This window comes from Notothenia rossii, assembly GCF_949606895.1.
Source record: "Notothenia rossii genome assembly, chromosome: 5".
Taxonomy (NCBI): Eukaryota; Metazoa; Chordata; class Actinopteri; order Perciformes; family Nototheniidae; genus Notothenia; species Notothenia rossii.
In genome coordinates, this window is record NC_136903.1 from 88371686 (window position 1) to 88384052 (window position 12367).

Here is a 12367-nt window from a genome sequence, read left to right on the forward strand (position 1 = left end):
TGTACAGTAGCGTCTCCACTTTAAAGAGTCCTCTCCTGCTGGTGGCCAGGGGCCGTATTCACAAAGCACTTTATCTTACCGCTAGGAGTGCTCCTAACTCGCGCTAAAACATTTTACGTAGGAGTTTTTTCTTAAAAGTTATTCACAAAGCCGCTGAGACCTACTCATACTAAGGATAAATCACTAAGAGTGAACTAAGAGTGACGCGCCGTTGCTATGGATGACGTCGATTCTCCTACATGAGTTCAGAAGCGGTCAGTACGGTGATTGGTTGTTCAGAGTAGGCGGTCTCGGTGAAACTCATCCGCAACATCCCACAAACGAGCCCACTAAAACACCGAAAAACAAGGAAATAGCCTAGGCTAGAAATGTATTCCTATCAAATAGTTATGGACAGTGCAGTTAGCAGAATACACGCATGATGACAAGTTTGTGCAGACCACGATAATGACGTTGTATATGCACGTTAAAGAGAGAGCAAACAATAAAAATACGTAAATTGCATTAAATCGAGGAGGCAATTAAAAGCACCCTGCAAACTATTATATAACGAGCATATTTCCAGCACTTAAACACTTTCAATAACAGCCCATACCGCCGTTCAAGTCCCCCTATCATGATGAATGAAAACAATCTGCGTGTTGATGGAATGTACTTTCTTTCTATTGACGAACACGTCCTCATCTTTTGATGGCGCAATTATTTTTATGTGCGTCCCGTCAATAGCACCGACCACACCGGGCATACCTGCATTGCCATGAAGTTGGCTTTGATCCTGTGTAGTTGTTGATTGTCCAAAGGAAACCGGATAAACTGTTGGATGATATGTGGTCTAGAGAGCGCGTTGATGGTTTGGTTTATGGCACAGCTGACTGATGGTTGCGATATTCCTAAATCGTCAGCATTGCAAAGTTGCATTTTCCCTGTTGCTAAATATCGTAGTGTTGCCAAACATTTTATTTCCGGACTAATCGGGTTATTCCTGTTAGTCGGGGATGTTATTGCATCCCGCACTAATTCCACAACAAGTTTGATACCCTCACGATTTAGCCTATATCTCTTGATCAATTCACAGTCTTCCATTGTCTCCAAAACATTTCGTCTCTCAGCCATTTTCAGATTCTTTGTGAATAGGTCTTACTGAGTTAGGAGTCCTCTCGAGGACTTTTAAGCTCTCCCAGACTTAGGTGCTACTTTTAGGCCTAAAATACTTTGTGAATTGCTCTTAGTGAATAAAATTAGGAGTCCTAAATTTAAGACTGACACGCCAATTATGCTTAGGAGTTTCTCCTAAATTCGCCAGTTAGGAGCTACTTTTAGCCCTAAAATCCTTTGTGAATACGGCCCCAGGTGTATATCAGTATGTAGTCAGAATCAATAATCTCTTACAAATAAAAAAGTGGGTTGGAATTTAATACAAGATAAGTTAATATATAAAATATTAGAGGAACTATCATTTTATGTCTGAAATTCATTTTTAATTTCAATTCCGTGAATTCAGTCAATCCAAAAATAAAACTTTTCTTTAAAAAGTTTAGAGTACAAATAAACCAAAAGGTTAATTAAAATACTTTAAAACATCAGAGCAGTCCTTCCACATACAAGACGAGTGAATGCCTGACCATACTCTGAGATAGCGGCTGAAGATGTAAGCCCTGAAGTTCCCTTTTAAGATCATTCCTATCTTGCAAAACGGTCCCTTCCTTATAACATGACACTTCCTTACTGCCGACTTTATGAGTGCATTGCAAATGTGTGACCTGCCCATCACGAAGGCAAGGTATGAAGTTGACCGTGAGTCCTGAACACATGCTGAGGACCGGTTGTCTGAAACCTTTGACCTGAGGACTTCACCTAGTGCATCTTCCCATCCTTGAGGCTGGTGAGTTGAACTTTTAAATCATATTTTGATCATAACTTGTTTCTGAAATACTTTTGTTGCATTTGCCATGCCACTGTCCTAACGTTAGTGTTACTGGTACAGATGATGATGATGCAGCTCATTGTTTGTGACTTGCTTTGAGTATCTGCTTGGATTCAACAGATGTCCTGACTGCAGCGAGCGATGGAGGGCAACATGTGGACCTTTGCTACACTGGGTCTACTCCTTTGCTGGATGATGCCTGTTGACTCCGTGGCGGTGAGTTGAGCATGTGGAAGTGGATGTTTTAAAGATCAAGTTCATATCTGTATAAAAACATCTCACCAGTGAAACTAGAATAGTGTGTTCTTTGGAAGCCTGGGAAAAACTTGATTTATACTTTTTCTATCTTTTTGAATAGTCCTTTTTATGCGATCTGGTTGGGACAAATGATCATTATCAGAATTTAATGAATTTGTTGCACGAGTATAATTGGTCTCCTTTTTTCATGTATTTTTAAGAAACTACTATGAGTGTGCGTAAGTGCTATAGTGGCAGTGTTGCTAGGATACCATCATTTACTAAGTGATGCATTTGAGCTTACTCTCAAGCCTCAAGCCTGCTCCCAATCGTAACCCATGTGACAACTTTCACCATCTAAATAAGGTTGATGTTTGTTTGTAATGATGTTTCTTTTCATCTTTCTCTTTGTTTTTTTTAGGTCCCAATGGGGGTCTCATGGTTCAAAAAGGACAAGGCGATCCGATTGAGCATGGTTGAAGATTCGGTTGATGACATGTATCTTGGCTGCAATGACGAAATGATGAAAATACAGAAGAACAGATTCCGATCTAAATTGATTGGGAGAGAATTGATTGGGACAGAATTGATTGGGAGATAATTTATTGGGACAGAATTGAATTTGAAATTGAATGGTAAAAACGATGAGGCTCTAACCACAAATCACATTTGGGCAATATCTATTTATACAGGTCCCAATGCGTTCAATGAATTTAATACTGCAGTCCGGACAAAAGGGAGTTCCTATTCCAACAGCCCCTGTCACTCTACTTTCAGACGAACCAACGTTTTATTTACTGGCACAGTCAACCAAATAATTCGGTTTGGCTCCTTTGCCTCATCATCTATCAGATCAGACTTGAAGCGCTTCGGTACTAAGACCTGCTTCAAAATTAAGACCTGTTTAGGCGCATCTCTGAAAAATTATTCAGTCTTTGGTGACGAGGAAGAGGTTCTCATCCCTCCCTATGAGTCATTCAAGATAACTGAGATAAACAGAAAGAAAACATTTCCAGATCTGGAGGATTGTGGAGTTGTCTTTGTCTTGGAGAGTGCAGGGGTCGTGAGCTCTGTGAACTGCAAAGCTGTGCGTTTGAAATGAAGCTGTATTGCTCCAACAAATGGAAAATACCATGTCCATCTTTAAACCTTCTGACTAGCTTGTCATAAATGAATTAGTTACACGGTGTTAAACATGGCTTAATTTTCTCTACGCTGGTTAATTTGAATGCTCAGGCTTTGATCAATCATTGTGGACTTGTTTAATCAAATGCTCCAGCAACGTGGTATATTTTCTTTGTCCAATTACAAGGAGACGTTTTAGACCTGTGTTCTAATTGTTCAAAAGGAAATAACTGCTTCTGCTTAATACTAGTCATTAAACTGCTAAATGCAATAATGTGGCTTGTCTGTTCTTATTTTTCAGTGTCGTGTTTTATTCAAATGTTTACAAATTCAAATAAATGGTATTGCATTGTACGCATTTCCTGAATACAACTCCATATTTCCATGGTTTCTTATTCTGTCTTGCTAAATTGTAATCTCAACAACAGCTCAACACTTGACCCTCTTTAGTCAAATCATGTACGCATATTAATTTGTTTTGCATGTCAGCAAAATACTCATAGACATTATTTGGTTACTGATCAACAGGTGATACAGGTGTTTGTGAGTGCTGATATTAAAGCTGGAGTTCCTGCAGTGTACAGAATCAACTGCAAGAAACTCAGACCACGAGAAGGTTAGTGCTTTCAAATGTGAACACTTTACCTTTCAAGTTAATATCTAAAACAATGTATGAATGGAAAGGAAATGATCAAACATTACACTCTTAGTAGTCATCAGGTAAAGTGAAGTGATACATACTGTATTTGTGAAATATGATGCATAACTATAATGACACACTCTCTGCCTGCTAATGGCCGGGTTCTGTGGCTGATGTATCATCTCCTGTCTTCTGGACAGACAGGATGGAAGTGTCTGAGTTCCACTTCCAAATGTTCGTTTGCAGTGAACGTCCCGAATCACTGGGCATGTGTGCAAGCTCTTATTTTGCGGCCTTAATGGTCAACTCTTTCTGCTGCTTGTCAGTTCTCAGGGCTCTGAAACAGCCGTCTCCGGGGGAAGGAGAGAGGCAGGGATCCAAGTTAGTCAAGAAAAGAGCTTTTAATATAGTCTTGATCTTCCAGCTGACTACCTTGGTCGGCCTCGTGCCCCCCTGGTCACTATGTTCATCCTGGTAAGGGAAATGGAGTTGCACACACACTCATATTTGAAAGGGAATTGGATTGCAAATTGGTCTCGTATGAACTGCATGGCCAAGACCAGAGAATTGTAATTTCCTCAATCAGATTGTTTAAGGACTGTCAATGGTTTGGGTTGAGATTAGAGAAAATACAATCTGGGTGTGGTCAGTTTAACAGAACATTTTGCTGAAGCAAAAGCATTGCCAATACTGAATGGACAATCCTCTCACCACGTTTCTTCTGGTTTAAGATGTTTTTCAGAAGCACAAACAATGAAATCGCATATTAGGAGGTCTGAAATGAATTGCATTACTGGCAGAGGTTCCAGTAGTGTGGTGTCCCTTTTAGTCTTTCTTTCTATTGTAGTGTGTCTGACGGGGTTAACATGATATCTGCCCGCCCCCTCTTTCCCCCACCTGTGACCTTCACAGGACTGAAAGGATGGAGGGCAGTGGGTGCAGGGTACAACCTTGACTGAGCTCTGCACAGTTACCATGGTGAGATGTGTCAAACAGACTCAGGCAGACTATTATTATGAATATTTTTGTTGAATATATAAATATGAATATGAACATTGATGAATACTGTATTCTAACAATAGGGTGTTCTGTTTTTCACATTTTTTTTTTTGTATCTGTTCGAAATAAAGATGGAAATGAAAATGAAATGAAACATACACCTCTTATTCCTACTCTGAGTATTGTCATTTAGTAAAACGTACTAAAATGACAGTTCTCATTATGCTGTTGCAACATGTTGAAAACTATTAATACCTCATTCAATACTGGTGGCTATATTGATAAGTGGCATTTCATTATATTTGTGTTGCTTGTATATTTATGATTCTGTTACTTTGTTACGTATGTTTCATGCCGTTTGTTTAGTTCTGACCAAAATGTTCCTTGCCTAATTAGCTCAAGCCCTACTCTGGTGAATGTGCACAATCTTGTGAAATAGGTCTGTGGTGCACCACACAAACACTCATTTGCACATACACCAATTCTTCAAAACCTCCACACCGTTTTCCCGTATGCTTAAGACGTGTGAATGTGGGCGTAAGTGTGAAAATGTGTGACCTGCCCGTCACGAAGGGAAGGTATATATGAAGTTGACCGTGAATCCTGAACACATGCTGAGGACCGGTTGTCTGAAACCTTTGACCTGAGGACTTCACCTAGTGCATCTTCCCATCCTTGAGGCTTGTGAGTTGAACTTTTAAATCATATTTTGATCATAACTTTTTTCTGAAATAGTTTTGTTGCATTTGCCATGCCACTGTCCTAACGTTAGTGTTACTGGTACAGATGATGAAGCAGCTCATTGTTTGTGAATTGCTTTGAGTATCTGCTTGGATTCAACAGATGTCCTGACTGCAGCGATGGAGGGCAACATGTGGACCTTTGCTACACTGGGTCTACTCCTTTGCTGGATGATGCCTGTTGACTCCATGGCGGTGAGTTGAGCATGTGGAAGTGGGTGGACATTCCCAACAATGGCAGGGAAAGATATTTACCATGATTTTTGTGTGCAAAAAGACTAGAATATGTATTATTCATTAAGAGACTTAGTGAAATGTTATATTTAAAAAGATACTTGAGGAAGCAGTGATCTGTGGTTTATGCTTTCAATATCTGAGCATCTGTTTTTGATTAATCCTCTAATAATAATAATAATAATGGCTTTAATTTATAAAGCACTTCATATTTGCATTCAAATCCCGAAGTGCTAACATCGTAAAAAGAATAAAAAGCAATAAATAAAAATAAATAAGTAAAAAGAATAAAATAAGATAAAAGGGTGATAATAAATAAATAAAAGGTCTAGGGAAAGGCTCTATTGAAGAGGTGGGTTTTGAGGCCTTTTTTAAAAACATCCACGGTCTGTGATGCTCTCATGTGGTCGGGGAGAGCGTTCCACAGACTGGGGGCAGCCGAGCAGAAGGCCCGGTCTCCCATGGTACGGAGCTTAGTCCTCGGGGGTTTGAGGAGGTTTGAGTTGCTGGAGCGGGTGGTCCGCACGGAGGTAAGGGGGGTGAGGAGTTCCTTGAGGTATGGAGGGGCTGTTCCATAGATACACTGGTGTGTGAGGACGGAGACCTTGAATTCGATCCTCAATTCCACGGGGAGCCAGTGTAGTGATTTCAGGATGGGGGTGATATGATCATATTTGCGCACCATCATCAGGATCCTAGCAGCGCTGTTCTGGATGTACTGGAGCCTCTGGATGCTTTTCTTAGGGATCCCGATGAGGAGTGCATTGCAGTAGTCCAGCCTTGAGGAGACAAAGGCGTGGACTAGCTTTTCCGCGTCAAACCGAGTGAGTGAGGGGCGGAGTTTGGCAATGTTCCTGAGGTGATAGGAGTTTTTGCACAACTGTTTAATGTGGGCCTCAAAGGTCAGATGGGCGTCCATTTTCACACCCAAGTTGGTGACTGTTGAGGAGAGGGTAATGTCCTGGCCGGAGAAGGTGATGGTCGTGATGGTGGATGACCGAACCTGATGTGGGGTGCCAACTATAATGGCTTCGGTCTTGGAGCTGTTGAGTTTCAGGAAGTTTAGCTTCATCCACGCCTGTATCTTCTCCAGGCAGGTAGTGAGTGTGGGTGAAGGCAGGGCTGCAGAGGAGGTAGGGTTGATCCTGAGGTACAATTGGGTGTCATCAGCGTAACAATGGAATGATACTCCATGTCGGCTGATGATAGAGCCAAGGGGGAGCATATAGAGTGTGAAAAGGGTGGGGCCGAGAACTGATCCTTGAGGGACACCACAGGTGACGTTGTGGGTACCCGACTCTGCCTCACCCAAGGAGACGTACTCTGTTCTCCCGGTGAGGTATGATGTGAACCAGTCAAGGGGAGAGTCAGAGAGTCCGATGGTGGAGTGCAGACGATGGAGGAGGATGCCGTGATCGACGGTGTCGAAAGCTGCAGTGAGATCAAGGAGGATGAGGAGAGAGGGAGAGCCAGCATCAGCCGTCATCAGCAGGTCGTTGGTGACTCTGACCAGGGCAGTTTCTGTGCTGTGGCCTGAGCGGAAACCAGACTGGAACTTCTCAAATAGGTTGTTGGAGTTTAGGTGGTCCTGGAGCTGAGCAGCAACTATTTTTTCCAGCACCTTTGACAGAAATGGAAGGTTGGAAATGGGTCTATAGTTGGCCAGGACTCCCGGGTCAAGGGAGGGTTTTTTAAGACTAGGTTTGATGACAGCGGTTTTTAGGGCAGAGGGGACATGGCCAGACTGGAGAGAGAGGTTTGCGATCTTAGTGATCATGGGGCTCAGGGTGCAGATGTACGATTTCACCAGAGCTGACGGAAGGGGGTCCAGGACACAGGTGGAGGGCTTCATCCTCCTAACGATGCCCTCAACCTCTTGCTGAGAGATGACCGTGAAACAGCGAAGAGGCTGGGTTGTCCCAGGCTGTGGGTCAGCAGTTGGAACTGGAGGTGCAGAGGGGCTAGAGAGGATGGAGCGGATGGTGTCAACTTTATTTTTGAAGAAGGCGGCGAAGTTTCTACACTGCTTCTCAGTGGAGTCGGAGTGTAGAGGACTTTGGGGTTTGAGGAGGTGGTTTATTGTGGAGAAGAGTTGCTTGGAGTTTCCAGTACTGTTGTTGATGATGATGGAGTAGTACTGGGATCGTGCATCTCTGAGGGACTGTGCGTAGGCCTTCTGGTGTTCACGATAGGCTAACAGGTGAACAGTGAGTCCTGAGGCCTTGAGCCGCCGCTCAAGGACACGCCCAGCTGTCTTCATTCTCCGCAGCTCGCCGGTGTACCATGGGGCTGAGCGCGAGAAGGTGACCATCCTGGTTTTGAGGGGGGCATGTAGATCAAGGAGACTGTTAAGGGACTGGTTGTAATATGCCACTGACTCATTTACTGATGAGAAGTTGGCGGAGGAAATATGCTGGAGGTCCAGGGTCATGATGTCCGGGTTGATGATCCTCAGGTTCCTGAAGCGGATTTGGCGTTTGGGCTTGCTGAGTGGAGACTGGAAAAACAGCTCCAAAGAGATGGTCTTGTGGTCAGACACCCCCAGGTCATACACTAGCAGATTGCTGATGGGGGCGGAGTTTGTGATGACCAGGTCCAGCGTATGGCCCTTGGCGTGTGTGGGGACATCAACATGCTGTGTGAGATTGAGACAGTCCAGGAGCAGCAGAAACTCCGTGGCAAAATGGCAGGAGGGGGAGTCGACGTGAATATTCAAATCTCCAAGTATGATAATATTGGCAGAGGATGTGCATAGCGTAGTGAGAAGGTCTTGTATCTCTGGAATGAAAGCAGAATTGGGTTTGGGTGGCCGGTAGATCAGAAGTATTGTCAGAGCGAAGGGGGGTTTACATTTAAATGCAAGGCATTCAAAAGAGGACAATACAGGCAGGGGCAGGAGTGACAGTTCCAATTCCTTTCGGTAGATAACAGCTAGGCCTCCACCACGACCAGTGTTGCGGGCTTTCTCCAAGTAGCTGTAGCCAGGAGGGCAGGCTTCATTGAGTGTGGAGTAAACCTCTGGCTGATGCCAGGTTTCCGTGAGGCACATGAAGTCCAATTTCTCATCAGTGATGTGTTCTTGAATGAAGGATGCTTTATTGCTGAGAGATTGTGTATTCAAAAGTTCTATTTTGGCTTTAGAAGATGTGGTGAATCTCTGTAGGGGCCGGAGTAGGCTGTAATCCACTCCACGTTTTCCAGACTCCTTCGTGTGTGGTGGTCTCGCGATGCTCTCCGTGTATTCATGCAGCGGTCTCGCGATGTTTCTGGCGCGATTTGACCCCGCTGTAGCCGGGCTCTGATGACGCGTCAGATGTGCGACACGACGGCAGACAGAGTGGATGGATGGAATTTCTGCATCTCCGTGCTGGGAATATACAATTTGTCCTCTTCTTTGGCTTCGGTGGATATAGTGGTGCCGACGAAGAAGTCCAAGTTGTTTAATGACTGAGGTGCAGGTTGGAGCGTTGGAGTGGTTGAGACTCAGGAGTTGGGGAATGGAAAACTTCAACATAGCAACAGGTCGGGCGCCGAAGAAGTTTGGTAGCGGTGTTTAGCAGCGAGGGCTAACAGCAACGAGACAGCTAGAAGGCTATCCCGTTGGAATACCTCATGTCCGGGAAAGAAACAGAGGCTTGGGAGTCCGCCTGCTATCACAGTAGTAGCGGGAGAGAGGCAAGAAGTCAGCCGGAGATAGTCAGCGAGTTTGGGAGATACAGCAGGTGAGTTTGGGCGGTACAACAGGTGCGTCCCGACAGACGTCGGGTCCAAAACCGTCAATGATCACGAGGTTTAAGATATAAAAGCACTTGTAAAACAGACTAAAAATTTAGCCATGTAACTATAGCTTAAAAACAGATAAAATAGCTTAAAAGCAGATAAAATAGCTTAAAAGCAGATAAAAACTCTGAGGCGTAGGAGAAGTGGCGAACATACAAGCGCCAGCGTCCTCTCCCTGCTGTGACCAAGCACCGCATCTATATGCACCGGAACAGGTTAGGGAACAAATGATCAGTGCATTTTGCATTAACTTATTAGTTCGTAATTTTGTTTAATATTGTATTCTTGAGAAACTACAGCAACAGGGATATTGCACAAGGTGGCAGTGTTACCATTATTCACTGATTTAGGTTCACTCAATAAAAGATGTAATGGTGGGTGTGGCATCACAACGTAATAACATCCACCACTTAGATAGAAAAATGTTTTAAAGATTGTACCAAAGTACCCGTTTATCATTGTATGTTGACATTTTTTTATTCATTTGTCTCTCTTTTCCCATTTTAGATACGTTTTAACTTCACTCTACGAGAAGCCAACATCCCATTGAGCATGGTTGAAGATTCGGTTGATGACATGTATTTTGGCTGCAATGACAAAATGATGACAGAAGTGAAGGACAAATTCCTTCCAGAAGAAATATCTGAGAACAGATTTGGAAAACACTGGAGTGCGGTAGAATCTCGTGCAGAAGATAAATTTAATCAGAGAGAGGACGAGGCTCTAACCATAGATCACATTAGGGCAATCTGTGTTTACACAGATAACGGTGTGTACAGGGACTTTAATACTGCAGTCCGGACAAAAGGGAGATCCTATTCCGGTTCCTTCTCATTCAAATACCACTCTTTACATTACCTGCTGACATCTGCCATACAGATCTTGAATAACAACAGCCCCTGTCACTCTACTTTCAGAAGAACCAGGGTTTTATTTACTGGCAAAGTCAACCAAATAATTCGTTTTGGCTCCTTTTCCTCATCATCTTTCAGATCAGATTTGGAGGAATTCGGTACTGAGACCTGCTTCCAAATTAAGACCTGTTTAGGCGCATCTCTGAAAGAATATTCAGCCAGTCCTACGGAGGAAGAGGTTCTCATCCCTCCCTATGAGTCATTCAAGATAACTAAGATAAACAGAAAGAAAACATTTCCACGTCTGGAGGATTGTGGAGTTGTCTTTGTCTTGGAGAGTGCAGGGGTCATGAGCTCTGTGAACTGCAAAGCTGTGCGTTTGAAATGAAGCTGTATTGCTCCAACAAATGGAACAAACCATGTCCATCTTTAAACCTTGTAACTTGCTTGTAATAAATGAATTGGTTACACGTTTTTAAAATGGCTTAATTTTCTCTACGCTGGTTAATTTGAATGCTCAGGCTTTGATCAATCATTGTGGACTTGTTTAATCAAATGCTCCAGCAACGTGGTATATTTTCTTTGTCCAATGACAAAGAGACGTTTTAGACCTGTGTTCTAATTGTTCAAAATTAAATAACTACTTCTTCTTAATACTAGTCATTAAACTGCTAAACTGAATAATGTGGCTTGTCTGTTCTTATTTTTCAGTGTGGTGTTTTATTCAAATGTTTACTCTAACCGTTACAAATAAATTCAAATAAATTGTACGCATTTCCTGCACATACAACAAGACTTGTATACGTCTATATGAATGTCATGTATGGCAGAGGTATGGACAATATGTATAATAGCACACAGTTTAAATTGTACACTTGCTTAGAAACCACTGTGCACTTTCAATATAAAAGCTCCAGGATCCTAAATGTGGTTTGAGAGGATTCATAAAATGTATACTCCTACAATATATGACTCTTAAGATTCTCACATGCACTTCTATTATTACACATCTTTCAACCTTACATGACCTTGGAGGAAAATAAAATTGCATCAACAATCACAGCCTAATGTCACTAAGTTAAACATAAATGGATTAAACATGATGTATCCTGTACCGTAGCTTCATCAGTACAGTATGATAAAACTGTTATGTTTCTCTTGTTAATGTATTTGTCATTTAAATATATGAATACATCCCATGAATATTTGGGATTGTTTGGTCCTGTAGCTATGTGACAAGCTTAGCAAGTATGGTTACTTGAAACATTACATTTTTTTACATTACATGTCACTTGTTAGACGCTTTTATCCAAAGCGACTTCCATACTCAATACTGTGGACAATCCCCACAGGAGCAATTTGGGGTGAAGTGTCTCAGGGACACAACGACATGCTGACTGCAGTGGGGTTTGAACCTGTGCTCCCCTGATCTGAACACCAACCACTGCGCCACACACCTCCCCCGGAAACCAGCAAAGGTTACATCCACTACATCAAGGTAAGTGATAGCAGCACATTACTTTATAGCTAAGCATTCATGCTAGCGGCTACATCAATACTAAGGCACAGAGTTTCTATAAAGCATACTTGATTAGAAGGACAGTTTTATCTAATGATCCCTGTAGTATCATCATGTACATAACACAATTACGTATTCATGCTTCATCTCATTAAACATTTCTGTGCTTACGGCATAGCATTTTGAATATCTTAAAATAATTTTCAGGAAATCATGTCTAAGTTATTCATCCTGGTTGTCACTTGTGAAAACCTTGAAACTCAAATTATATATAGTGGTGTTTTTACGGATCCAATAAGTATTATAATTGCGGCC

General features: G+C 42.5%; 1 long non-coding RNA gene across 1 annotated transcript; it reads left to right on the forward strand.

The window, feature by feature from the left end:
- Window positions 1-1753: 1753 nt before the first annotated feature.
- On the forward strand, window positions 1754-2894 carry LOC307041112. Its single transcript, XR_013808692.1, has 3 exons — window positions 1754-1882; window positions 2045-2140; window positions 2583-2894. It is a non-coding gene; the product is annotated as an uncharacterized lncRNA (long non-coding RNA).
- Window positions 2895-12367: the final 9473 nt, after the last annotated feature.